Source organism: Ahaetulla prasina, chromosome 1 (genome assembly GCF_028640845.1).
Source record: "Ahaetulla prasina isolate Xishuangbanna chromosome 1, ASM2864084v1, whole genome shotgun sequence".
In the NCBI taxonomy this organism is placed as follows: domain Eukaryota; kingdom Metazoa; phylum Chordata; class Lepidosauria; order Squamata; family Colubridae; genus Ahaetulla; species Ahaetulla prasina.
Genome location: NC_080539.1, coordinates 231,591,478 through 231,603,662, shown reverse-complemented (window position 1 = coordinate 231,603,662; position 12,185 = coordinate 231,591,478).

Sequence of the window (12,185 nt, the reverse complement as noted above, 5' to 3'; positions counted from 1 at the left end):
AAAAGTTATAGTCTGTAAATTTGATGTGAATTTATTTATTTTATTTATTTATTTTATTTTGTCACAACAATATATGTAGGTATCATACAAAAAGATTATATAGTATATAAACACTTATATGAGTAAATATAAGGAGGTATAAGCATATATATATATTGGAAGAAGAAAAGAAAAACAATAGGACAGGAACAGTAGGCACGTTTGTGCGCTTATGCACGCCCCTTATGGTCCTCTTAGGAATGGGGTGAGGTCAATAGTAGAAAGTTTTTGGTTAAAGCTTTTAGGATTATGAGAAGAGCCCACAGAGTCAGGTAAAGTATTCCAAGCACTGATGATTCTGTTACAGAAGTCATATTTTCTGCAATCTAGATTAAAGCGGTTAACATTAAGTTTAAATCTATTAGTTGCTCTAGTATTATTGCAATTAAAGCTGAAGTAGTCTTTGACAGGAAGGACATTACAATAGATGATTCTGTGAGTTAAACTTAGGTCTTGTCTAAGGCGACGGAGTTCCAAGTTTTCTAAGCCTAGGATTTCAAGTCTGGTGGGATAAGGTATTTTATTGTTTTCAGAGGAATGGAGAACTCTTCTTGTAAAATATTTCTGGACACGTTCAATTGTATTGATGTCAGAGATGTGGTGAGGGTTCCAAACAGGCGAGCTGTATTCTAGAATTGGTCTAGCAAATGTTTTATATGCTCTGGTTAGTAGTGTAGTGTTTTTGGAAAAGAAGCTACGCAAGATTAGGTTTACAACTCTTTTTTTTGCTATGTAGTTGCAGTGAGCTTTGGCACTTAGATCATTTGACATGAAAACTCCAAGGTCTTTAACGGGATGGGGGTCGTCTGTAAGGTAATGTCCATCTAGTATGTACTTAGTGTTTGGGTTCTTTTTTCCTATATAAGACTGTGCATTTGCTGGTTGAAATTTGGAGCTGCCAATTTTTAGACCAAGTGGTTAGATGGTCAAGGTCGTTTTGAATGATAGAAGTATTGTCTGTGGTGTTAAATAGTTTGACATCGTCAGCAAAGAGAACACAATTACTTGAGATATGGTCACAAAGATCATTAATGTATAGTATAAAGAGTGTTGGTCCAAGGACGCTGCCTTGAGGAACGCCACTCTTGACAGGAACAGGATTTGATAAAGCATTGCCAATTTTGACCACTTGTTGTCTGTTAGACAGAAAAGCAGATATCCATTTGTGAAGGGGTCCTGAGATGCCATAGGATATTAGTTTTAGGAGAAGTTTATCGTGTACTACTGAATCAAAAGCTTTGCAGAAGTCTATGTAGATTGCATCTATTGATTTGCCTTGATCAAGATTTGTAGTCCATATGTTTTTACAGTGGAGAAGTTGTAAGTTACATGATAATTTTTTCCTGAAACCAAATTGTTTATTGAATTGTTAGTTTTTAAAATTAAATGAAATAGGCCTGAGGAGGTACCAATATCTGCTATTGACTTCTGGTAAAGGGCTTGATAAACCATAAAAATAAAAGACCATAAAAATAAAAGACTTATACAATTTGGGATGAATACCCTTTGAATGGTGGTGGGAGTAGGAATGGATTTCCAGAGGGAAAAAAATTGCAGACTACAGGAACCATTAGCACTACTCAGGTGATCCTGAGGAAACAGATAAACCTCAAAGTGCTTCAATGACCCTCTAAAAGGATGCAAATGACCATCTGTCTGCAAGGAATATAAATTCTTCCATTCCCCACCATCCTGTCAGAGCTGAAGAAGCTTCTTGGATGAGAAGTGAAACATTTTCAAAGAAAAAACAAGAAAGTCCAGCTGCCTCCTGATGTCTGAGAATCTCTACAGACTTGTAAAAATTAAAATTAAAAAAATAATAATAAAAGATAGCAGATGTTACCTACTTCCAGCAAAAAATAATGAGCCTGGTGACAAAAATATTTGTGGACCACAGACAACTCTGTCTAAAGTGTAGAACACTAGGGTGGGCTATAAGTATGTTCAGACAGATTGCACATGAAATACTAATAGCAACATTGCCATTGAAGCCCCTGAACCTAAGAAGAAAAGACAGTCATGAGAAAAATGTGAAATGACTTGAAAGAACTTGGAGAGAAGCAAAATTGAGAAGTATTAATTACATGACACAATCAGAAGGAAATATATATTGTGAAATGGAAGGAAATGACAGATGGTAAATTGGATATAGCCTGAACATAGTGGGGGTAGAGAACAGGCTAAAGAACAAATTAAAAAAAAGTAAAATAATTAACAAATTAAAAAGAGCAGCAGAAGGTGGACATATTAGAGAAACAGCAGGAAAAGAAAGCCAGACAGAAGGTATTATAAAACCTAGAACAGGAAATATTAAAAGGATCAGAAATTTGGCTCGCTATGTAGGAGAGAGAAAGGTATAAAATGCAAAAAGTGTTTGTTTTCTTTTGTTTTTTTGTTCTTAGTGGGAGGAAAGAGAAAACACAGGAGGCAAGCAAGCATTTCAATGTTTCTGCCTCGATAATGTTCAGATTGTCTAGCAGGAGGAAAAGAAAGACAAGGCAACACGCTCCAGACTTCGAGGTACCTTTTTCTCTCCCAGGTGTCTCTCTGCCCAAACTCTGCGTTTCCTGCATAGTTAACAATTGTGAGCTTCTCAGAAGTATCTTTTTGCCTCATGAGGAGGTAGGGAAGCCATTGGCTGTGCAACTCACATTGGGTTACTTCTAAAACCTATAGGCATTTAAGTATCTTATTCCACTTATCTAAAATTCATGAAGTTGGGCAGCCAACAAAACTTAAATATCTTGACTATCAAATAATTGGTAACCAAGGTTAAAAAAACAACAACAATAAATAAAAACAAATCAATATAATCATTGCATGGACCCTGCCATGCATCTGGATCCCAGTGTTTGACTCTTTGGCTGATATTTTACCAGTCGAGGGAGATTACTAGGCCATAAAAATAATCTAACAGAAGGCTCCAGATTTCTTTTTGACATCCCTTGTGTTTCAAAGTAGATTACAAATTGAGCAACTACAAACTTCTGCTGCCTTCCAAGTTGGGGAAGTTCAGCTGGGGACAATGTGAAAATGCATCTGAAGGAAACCACGTTCAGGAAGGATCCGCTTTCTACTTGGTTGCAACTAATCTCTTCTAGATAAAATACCGGTTTTGAGTAAACCCTCAATATAGACAATTGCTGATCTTTTGGAAGGTATAGAGGGATGAAGCTATAACCACTTTATACCAGTTCAAATTAGGTTGTCTGGATTACCCCAGTTTGTTTGGTGGATATGCTTTTAAACCAGTGGTGGAATCCAAATTTTTCTACTATCAGTTCTGTGGGCGTGGCTTGGTGCGTGTTGTGTGGCTTGGTGAGCGTGGATTGGTAGGCATAGCAGATGAAGGATACTGCAAAATCTCCATTCCCACCCCACTCTGGGGCCAGCCAGAGGTGGTATTTGCCGGTTCTCTGAACTACTCAAAATTTCCGCTACCGGTTCTCTAGAACCTGTCAGAACCTGCTGAATAGCATCCCTGCTTTAAACCCATGCTGCATATGCTACTAACCTCCAGACTTGATTATCAGCTTCCCTAATCTTTGAGAAAACGTAAGATATTAAAAGAGGTGTGTTAGCTACCACCTAGGCAAAATGCAAAATACTGGGTTATTATATTTAAAGACTTATCTGGCTTAGATCCAATTTTCATGAGAAAATGCCACTTTTTATTTGTAGCTTGATATATTGATATATATTATATATAAAACAGATATATTCTGGTTTTCCATGAGGTTCTAACCTCTACCAGGAGGGATACCGGTAGAGAAAACCCATCGGACAATATTTGTCTATCAACATTCAATGGGAAGCCCATAAAATAACATCTCACTATCAATATCTGACAAGTCCCAAATAGAATGGAACAGGTCCTGTGGGATATAGGGAACTTAATGGAACAGCTGCAACTCATTATATAGTGTACCAACAGGTGTAGAATAAACCTTACTCTCACTATTAATGGTCATGATAATATCTGCTACATACGGGGAAATCACTTAGAGCAATATGTAGTGCCCAGCACAATGGATGATTGATCTGGATGGGATTAGAAAAGCACTTGAGGTGACTTTGTTGTTATAGTCTCCATATGTTTATGTTATAAATCAGTCATTTCATCAACTATGCAAATGAGTATACTGTAATTCTACTCATGCTCTTAGTGAGTGCAAAATCCTGATAAATCTAAAAAGAACTTCGTAAACAGGTCTAAAATGTAGCCTGGCTTCAGTATGTGTGTGTGTGTGTGTGTATTTAGATATATAGATATAGATATGACATTTATAGGCTATTCTAATCTGCTATAACTCTGGGTAGTTTACAAAATACAATGATAAATATTTTGTAAAAACACAGGAGGATTAACACCAGTAAATGTCAGCCCTTCCGGGTAAACCTGACAGGAAACACAACTAGATGAGCTTATTGTAAGGCCACATGTACAGAATCTTGCAAATCTGAAGGTACAAACTTTCCACCAGCACTTTTAACTGCTTGATCAATTATGGCTGGTCCTTCATAAGTTTCTTCCTCTGACCTTTAAGTCACTGGGCACTCCCACCTCTCTCTTATCTGATCATTTCCTAGGCAGCATCTCTTCCCCTTGTCTCCTAAGGTCACCTATGCAATCCATTACATAAATGACAATGTCCCTATCAACTGCAATGCTACTATGGTAATGGCATAACTAAATGTAGCTTTACAAGTCAAGGATGAAGAGTCCTTAAATACTGCAAAGCAATAAAACAGTTATACGTTATGTCTCCTTGGTCCTGTGGTTTAAGCATGCAATCCTGTGGCAACATAGACAGATAAATGCAGGAGCGGACAACATGTAACAGGATTACTATTCCTGTGATCTTTGCCTGTTGATCCTACAGCAGAAAATAGATGAGATCGACAGCACAACAACATCTAGAAAGGCACCTGTTAACTTCCCCCCTGCTATAATGGTTTGTGGTATATTAGTGGTGCTATCATCAAAGTATCCAGTTTTGGTCACCACCTTACAAAAAAAGATGCTGAAACTTTGGAAAAAGTGCAGACAAGAGCAACTTAGATGATTAAGGGCCTGGAGACTAAAACATATGAAGAACGGTTGCAGGAATTAGGTATGGCCAGTCTAGACAAAAGAAGGACTGGGGAGACATGATAGCTGTATTCCAGCTGCCACAAAAAAAGGAGGGGGGGGTCAACTTATTTTTCCAAAGCGTCAGAAGGCAGGACAAGAAACAATGGAGAGAAACTAATCAAGGAGAAAAACAGCCTAGAACTAAGGAGAAATTTCCTGTCAGTAAGAACAATTAGCTTGCTTACAGAAGTTGTAGGTGCTTCATCACTGGAAGTTTTTAAGAAAAGTCTGGACAGCCACTTGTCTGAAATAGTATAGGGCTTCCTGCTTGAGCAGGAGGTTGGACTAGAAGACCTCCAAGGTCCCTTCCAGCTCTTCTCCGATTGATGAAAGTCACCATTCATTGCAGAGGAGTTATGGAGGAATATACCTGGAGTTTATTTTAATGTTTTGATTTGCTGTGCATACTAGAGCAGGGTTCCCCAACCTTTCGGACCTCAGGGACCACTAAGTTCATAATTTTAAATTCCACGGACCACTAATAGGATCTTCCTAATGACCGGCTGGGTGGGTGTGGCTAGGTGGTCATGTGACTGGGTGGGCATGGCCAACTTGATGTCACCCACATCAAGGGGCTTCTCGCTGGCCTCTACTCACCCCTCCCCTCCCAGCCACTCCTTGCCTGCCTCCTGGGCTCCTTAGGGCCCCAACAGGAAGCAGTTGTTGGAGCTAAGCAGCCATCACGAGAAAGAGTTGGCAAAACTTCTCAGTTCAAATTGGATCTGACCGAGAAGGAGGCTCAGCAGAAGCACCTCATTCAGGACTATGAGCAAAGGGTTTCCAAGCAGAGGGAAGACCTGTAGGACTGCAAAGCCAGGTACTGGCACCTGGAGGCTGAGATTGTCAGCCAGTTCTAGGCCATGATGCAGTCCCACTGGAACAAGGCCCTCTGGCTCCTTGCCACCAGCAGCACTTCCCTCCAGCCTTCACCCAAAGCCCTGCACCAGGAGGCTGAAGCAGACCCCAAGTCGGAATTTCTGTCCCCCTCCAACCCGCACAAAAAGACCCCGAAGGGGGAGACTCTGCAGCAACACAAACATTCATTGCACATATCTTTTCCCAGGGGCCATAGTTTGAGGACCCCTGATTTAGTGCAATATAGAAAATGCAAATAATTTTTGTGCGGATCACCAAAATTTTCTCGCGGGCCACCTGTGGTCCATGGAACACAGCTGTTGTGACTCTAGTGCACAACTGGTGACCATTGCACTAGAGTCACAACAGCTGTGTTTCTAAGTCTCAGAGACTTAGAGGAAACTTGGTGTTTGCCTTCAAGTAGCTGAGCTATACTGCTGTCCTCCTGATGGATGCACAGCTCAAGTCCAATGTTGAAAGAGGTGATACATAATGGATTTGAATTCAATTGATATAGAATCTGTGTCTCACTCTATCTATCACATATATTCAAGAGATCAGCATACCTGAAAGAGATATATGGCTCTGCGCTAAGATTTTAAAATATAAAAGTCATTCTTTTTGGTGCATTTTTTTTAATGTATACCTGATAAGGGGCAGAAGAGTGGAAAAGGTGTATTCAATTCAGAAATTAGCAGATTTCTCCTATAATCAGAATGAGGCTTTGAACACTAAGGTTACTGGCAGGGAAGTTTATGTGATTGCTATTTGTTCGAGCTGTGTTTCCATTCCCAACTAAGTGTAATATTATATGATTTCTTAGGGTTGTGCAAATCTTGAAGGAGGTGTATTATTTCTGTGAAGTTTCATACAAAGCACTTGCGTGGCCCCCTCCCTTTAAAAACAGGGGGAAACCCCTGCCACATTGCTTCCTTTGCTCTGTTTTGGATCCATCCTGACTTGGAAAAGCTAAAAGAAGGTAATGAACACTTTTCTGGCTATTTCAAACAGTGAAAGTAGCTAAGAAGAGACAAACAACACTACCCTCTGCAATCCTCTGTTAGAATCCTGCATCACTTTTTTTTAAAAAAAACCAACTTTTTTTTTTTAAAAAAAACCTGAATTAAAGCAGATTTTCTTTTGGGAAAGGGAAGGAAATGAGAGCAGTGGTGGGTTTCAAATTTTTTTACTATCAGTTCTGTGGGCATGGCTTGGTGGGCATGGCAGGGGTAGGATACTGTAAAATCTCCATTCCCACCCCAATCCAGGAAAAGGTTACTGCAAAATCCCCATTTTGTCCCGATCAGCTGGGACTTGGGAGGCAGAGAATAGATGGGGGCAGGGCCAGTCAGAATTTTTACTACTGGTTCTCTAAACTACTCAAAATTTCACTACCGGTTCTCCAGAACTGGTCAGAACCTGCTGAAACCCACCTCTGGATTAGAGCTAATAGAAAGTTTTCAAGGCAATGCAAAATCTCTGTCAAGGCTAAGTACGCTGTCCCTTTATCCCAGCAAAGAGAATGACATCATCCAGGTGACCAAAGCTTTTTTTTCTTCTTTTTTTGTGAAGACAAAACTAAACTGTCTCATACCAACCTAGTTCTTCTCCAGCTATAGGAAGAAAGCTAATAACAAATAACACAAATATTTATGGATTCAACTTTACCATATAAATTTTAACTCACACTTTTGAAGACTTGAGATTGACAGCGCTGGCACTGCCAAGAATAACTGAGCAACAGCATATGTGTAGGTGGGTGCGATGTTTGCATATTCATATTAGTTGACATTTCCTTCGGGAGCAGTAATTCTGTAAGGAACAGCCAAATAATTAGCAGACACAATATCATTGCTGGTTTTATAATACTGCCATTCACAAAATGCCTTGCAAATGTTGCTTTCAAGACAGTCAGTCCTCTCGTAGATCAGTATATATTTACAAACTAGCCACCATGCTCAGTTTGTTTAATTGGAAGTAAATGGAAGAAATCTTGATTTTTCAGAACAAGAAAGCATTACATTGTACCACATTGTTCTTTATGTTAAATAGCTCTTAAGAAAACAATGAACACTGATCAAATTAGGAGCAGATGACAAAATGAGTAGGACAAATGATTCTAAGCACATTCAAGCTCTAGAATGAGACATTAGCAAACCCACTCCCATTTTCTCAGAGCACACCCATAATAGGAAACTGATATATATAAGTCTCTTTGCTGCCATCACCCTTGAGATGCTGAGGACACTTTTGAGCCCATCAGTAGGTTTTGGAGATGATCAATAAACGAAGCAAAGAGTGCACCATCCATCCATTTTTTTTAAAGATCATGTGATACATTTTTGTCTGGTGATTAAAATAATCTAAGCAGTTGCTTTGCAAGACAACTGCAAAACCACCGAGACTCTACCCTCTGTGGCAGTGGTAAAATCCAGGTTTTTTTACTATCAGTTCTGTGGGCATGGCCTGGTGGCTGTGGTGTGGCTTGGTGGGCATGGTTGGCTTGGTGGCCGTGGCAGGGGAAGGATACTGCAACATTTCCATTCCCTTCCCACTCCTGGGGGAAGGATATTGCAAAATCTCAATTCCCACCCCACTCTGGGGCCAGCCAGAGGTGGTATTTGCCGGTTCTCCAAACTACTCAAAATTTCCGCTACCACTTCTCCAGAACCTGTCAGAACCTGCTGGATTTCACCCCTGCTCTGTGGCCTATGGAATAATTGCATTTCAACAAGGTGTTACAGTGGTGGACCCTCTTCAGGAAGGGGTGCTGAAATACAAGAAACAGTGTAAGATAAGAATTCCCATTAACAAGAAAAGAGTTTCCGTCGCAGCTCTAAAGAATGTAATTGTTTCAAAAAAGGAAACGTGCATTGCAATTTTAGAGACATCATAGCTGCATGAAATGATAGAGATCTGCAGCTGATTTTGTAGCAATCAAAAGACCCTGCATGAGGACTTAGGTTTTAATTGCATGATTTTACATTCAATCATTGAAAAGCTATTCAAGTTTCTACCAAGTTACTTTTGGCTCACTTTCACATCCCAGAGGTGGCAAGTTAACAGTGGAGTGAAGTGGGGTGGAGTGGAGTGGAGTGGAGTGTAGTGGAGTGGAGTAGAGTAGAGTAGAGTACAGCAGGACATTTTATATTTGATTGGAGATTAGATTTCCAGAATACGTAATTGACCTTTAGCATTTTGTAATGTGGTTACTTTTGGCTCACTTTCACATCCCAGTAACAGTGGAATGGAGTGGAGAGTGGAGAGTGGAGTGGAGTGGAGTGGAGTGGAGTGGAGTGGAGTAGAGTAGAGTAGAGTAGAGTAGAGTAGAGTAGAGTAGAGTAGAGTAGAGTAGAGTAGAGTAGGAAAGGACACTTTACGTGTGATTGGAGATTAGATTTCCAGAATACGTAATTGATCTTTATCATTTTGTAATGTAGCATTTCCTGCATCCTTATTTTCCACCTCATTTTGATACATCAAGTGTGATCATGAAATGAACAGAACGCATGAATAAATGAACTAAGCTGAATGGTGAAAATCACTCATTCCTTTATTAACAGATACATGTACACTGTGCAGTGACTGATTGCATACAAATTTAATGTAGCATCGAAAGCAAAATTTTAAAACGCTTTACCTTTGAACTAGATTCAGACATTCCTGGGGGAGGTAGGGAGTGCTTCAGGTGCAGAGTCTCTCACGAATATTTATAAGAAAGTGCACTGATTAAGGTTATACTTCTTCTTCGCACAGCACTGACATCCATGCCCACCAAGTAAAAGATGATGTGTGCATTCTAAATGGAATCTCATGTATAAAATAGCATTTTCCCCCACCAGGAAATTGTAGAAAAAAAGGGAGCATCAGCAAGTATTGAAAAATCATAGGTCACAAAGCAAAAGTCATAAATCTGTCTAGCGACATTTGACTTGCTTTTTGAAAGCAACTTATACAACTATGATTTATAAGAATACTCAAAAGAACATTTGGTAACTTTGTTTTTTGCTTTGAAGCCTCTTTGAAGGAAGGTGACTTTAAAATCCTTCATGGAACCATTCTGAAATGCTTAAAGCAATATATCTTCGTAGCTCCCTTATTTCCTTGTTTTTATTCTCAGGACCTTACAAGAAATCATATTTAACAGAATAAATCTAAATAACTTCAAAATGGCAAGGTTCAGATTATTATTTTTTCTTTCTATTCAGTTGTGTCCAATTCTTGAAGACTGCCTGGACAAGACCCTACAGGGTGTTTTTGATAAAGTTTTAAAGAAGTTGTTTGCCATTGACTTCTTCCTAGGGCTGAAAGAAACTGACTGGCTTTGTGCCTAAAATGGGGATTAGAACTCACAGTCTCCTTGTCTCCAGCCCGATACCTTAAGCGCTAAACCAAACTGTCTCTCAGGTTCACATTAGGAGAAATGATAAATATCATAACAAAATATCACAAAATTGTACATATATTTTCAAATGCATTATTTGCATTTTTGTCTTCTATAACCTCTTAATATCTTCTTATTTAAAAAAAAACAGCAACATTGTTTTCAATGTGAAAATGCCGCACGTTAGGATTCAGAAGCATTAAATCCAAATTGTTTCCACAGTTCAGAATTAATCTAGCCCAGATTATGATTTCACATAGTTAGAATTAGTGGTCATGCAAATCAGACAGGTGGCAAAACCCACATTTGGTTACCTAATTCCTGTGAGACAAGATTTTTTTAACATTCAAATCATGACGAGAGAAACTGAATTCTGCATACTTAAAATTGGTTGATTTTTCTCTGCTTTCCTGGTAGTTGTGTACATACACAACTTGTGTGTATGTTTATGTTTACATTTTTTTAAAAAACAGTGATAAGCATTGATGGGTGTTCCAAACCAATAGTAGAAGGGCAAGGTAAAGCAAGAGTCACCTTACTGGTGAGATGGGCAGCATATAAATTTAATAAATAAATAAGATTTAAGTATTTGTGACTGATGGAGCAATGTCTACAGAATTCTTCCCTTCCATGCTTCCTGCCACCTGCCTAACTAAAAGACAAAGAACATGATGATATCATGAAGCCTTGAGAATCCTCTTCTCATATAACTGCTCAATGGGTACCCAAAACTTCTTATTGTCAATGAGGAAGGATTCATTAGGTCAAAACAGGAAGCTTGTGCTCCATTATTGTGATCATGAGCTGCCCAGTAAGGATATTTTCTGCTTGTCTGACTCATTCGTTTTACGCAAACACAGTGGGTACAGTAGAGCTTATTCTGTTGTAACTATATAAATCAAATAGAAATAAAATATACCATCAAGAAGTTTATCTTCAAAGCCCAATTACCTCAGAGTTTCCAAGTGAGATCCATGAATCACCCTGAATCCTTCACTATAGAATCAAAGGATGTTGGTGGTCTAAAGTAACCCTTTAACTCCTCAGGCCATCCCAGAGAAATGTTTGTTTGAAAGTTTTCAGTTGATGGACTGTAGGATGCAAGCTGTCCACTACTTTACGGATCTGCCTGAAAAGTGCCCATCTATTGGTTCTTGTTGTTGGTTCAGGCAGTAGAGAGAATTGTCCTCTGTCCATTTTCTCAGTATTCTTCTCAGACAATCATGGAATTGTAAGGTTAGGAGAGGCCTTGGAAGTTATATAATCTAACCTCCCATCCAGTGCAAAACTCTTCATATCATCCCAGATAAAGATAAAGGTTTCCCTGTCCGGTCGTGTCTGACTCTAGGGGGCAATGCTCATCTCCCTCTGTTAACTGAGAGACCCAATGTTTCCGAAGACATTTCATGTGGTCAGTTATGCTGTGGCCAGCATAACTATATGCCAAGGCACACGGAACACTGTTTCCTCACCACCAAAGTGGTACCTATTTACCTACTTGCATTTGCATGCTTTCAAAGTGTTGGGTGGGCTGGAGCTGGGTCAAGTAATGGAGCTCATACCATCACACAGTGCTCAAATCTAGGTGTCAATCTTCCAGCTGGCAAGCTCAGCATTTTTAACCACGGAGCCAACACGACCCCTATCCCAGACAAATGGCTGTCTAATCTTTTCTTAGAAACCTCCAGGGATGGAGCACTCATGACTTCAGCAGGCAGGTTGTTCCACTGCCTAAAAGCTGTCATAGTCAGGTAATTCCTCTTTATTTTAAAT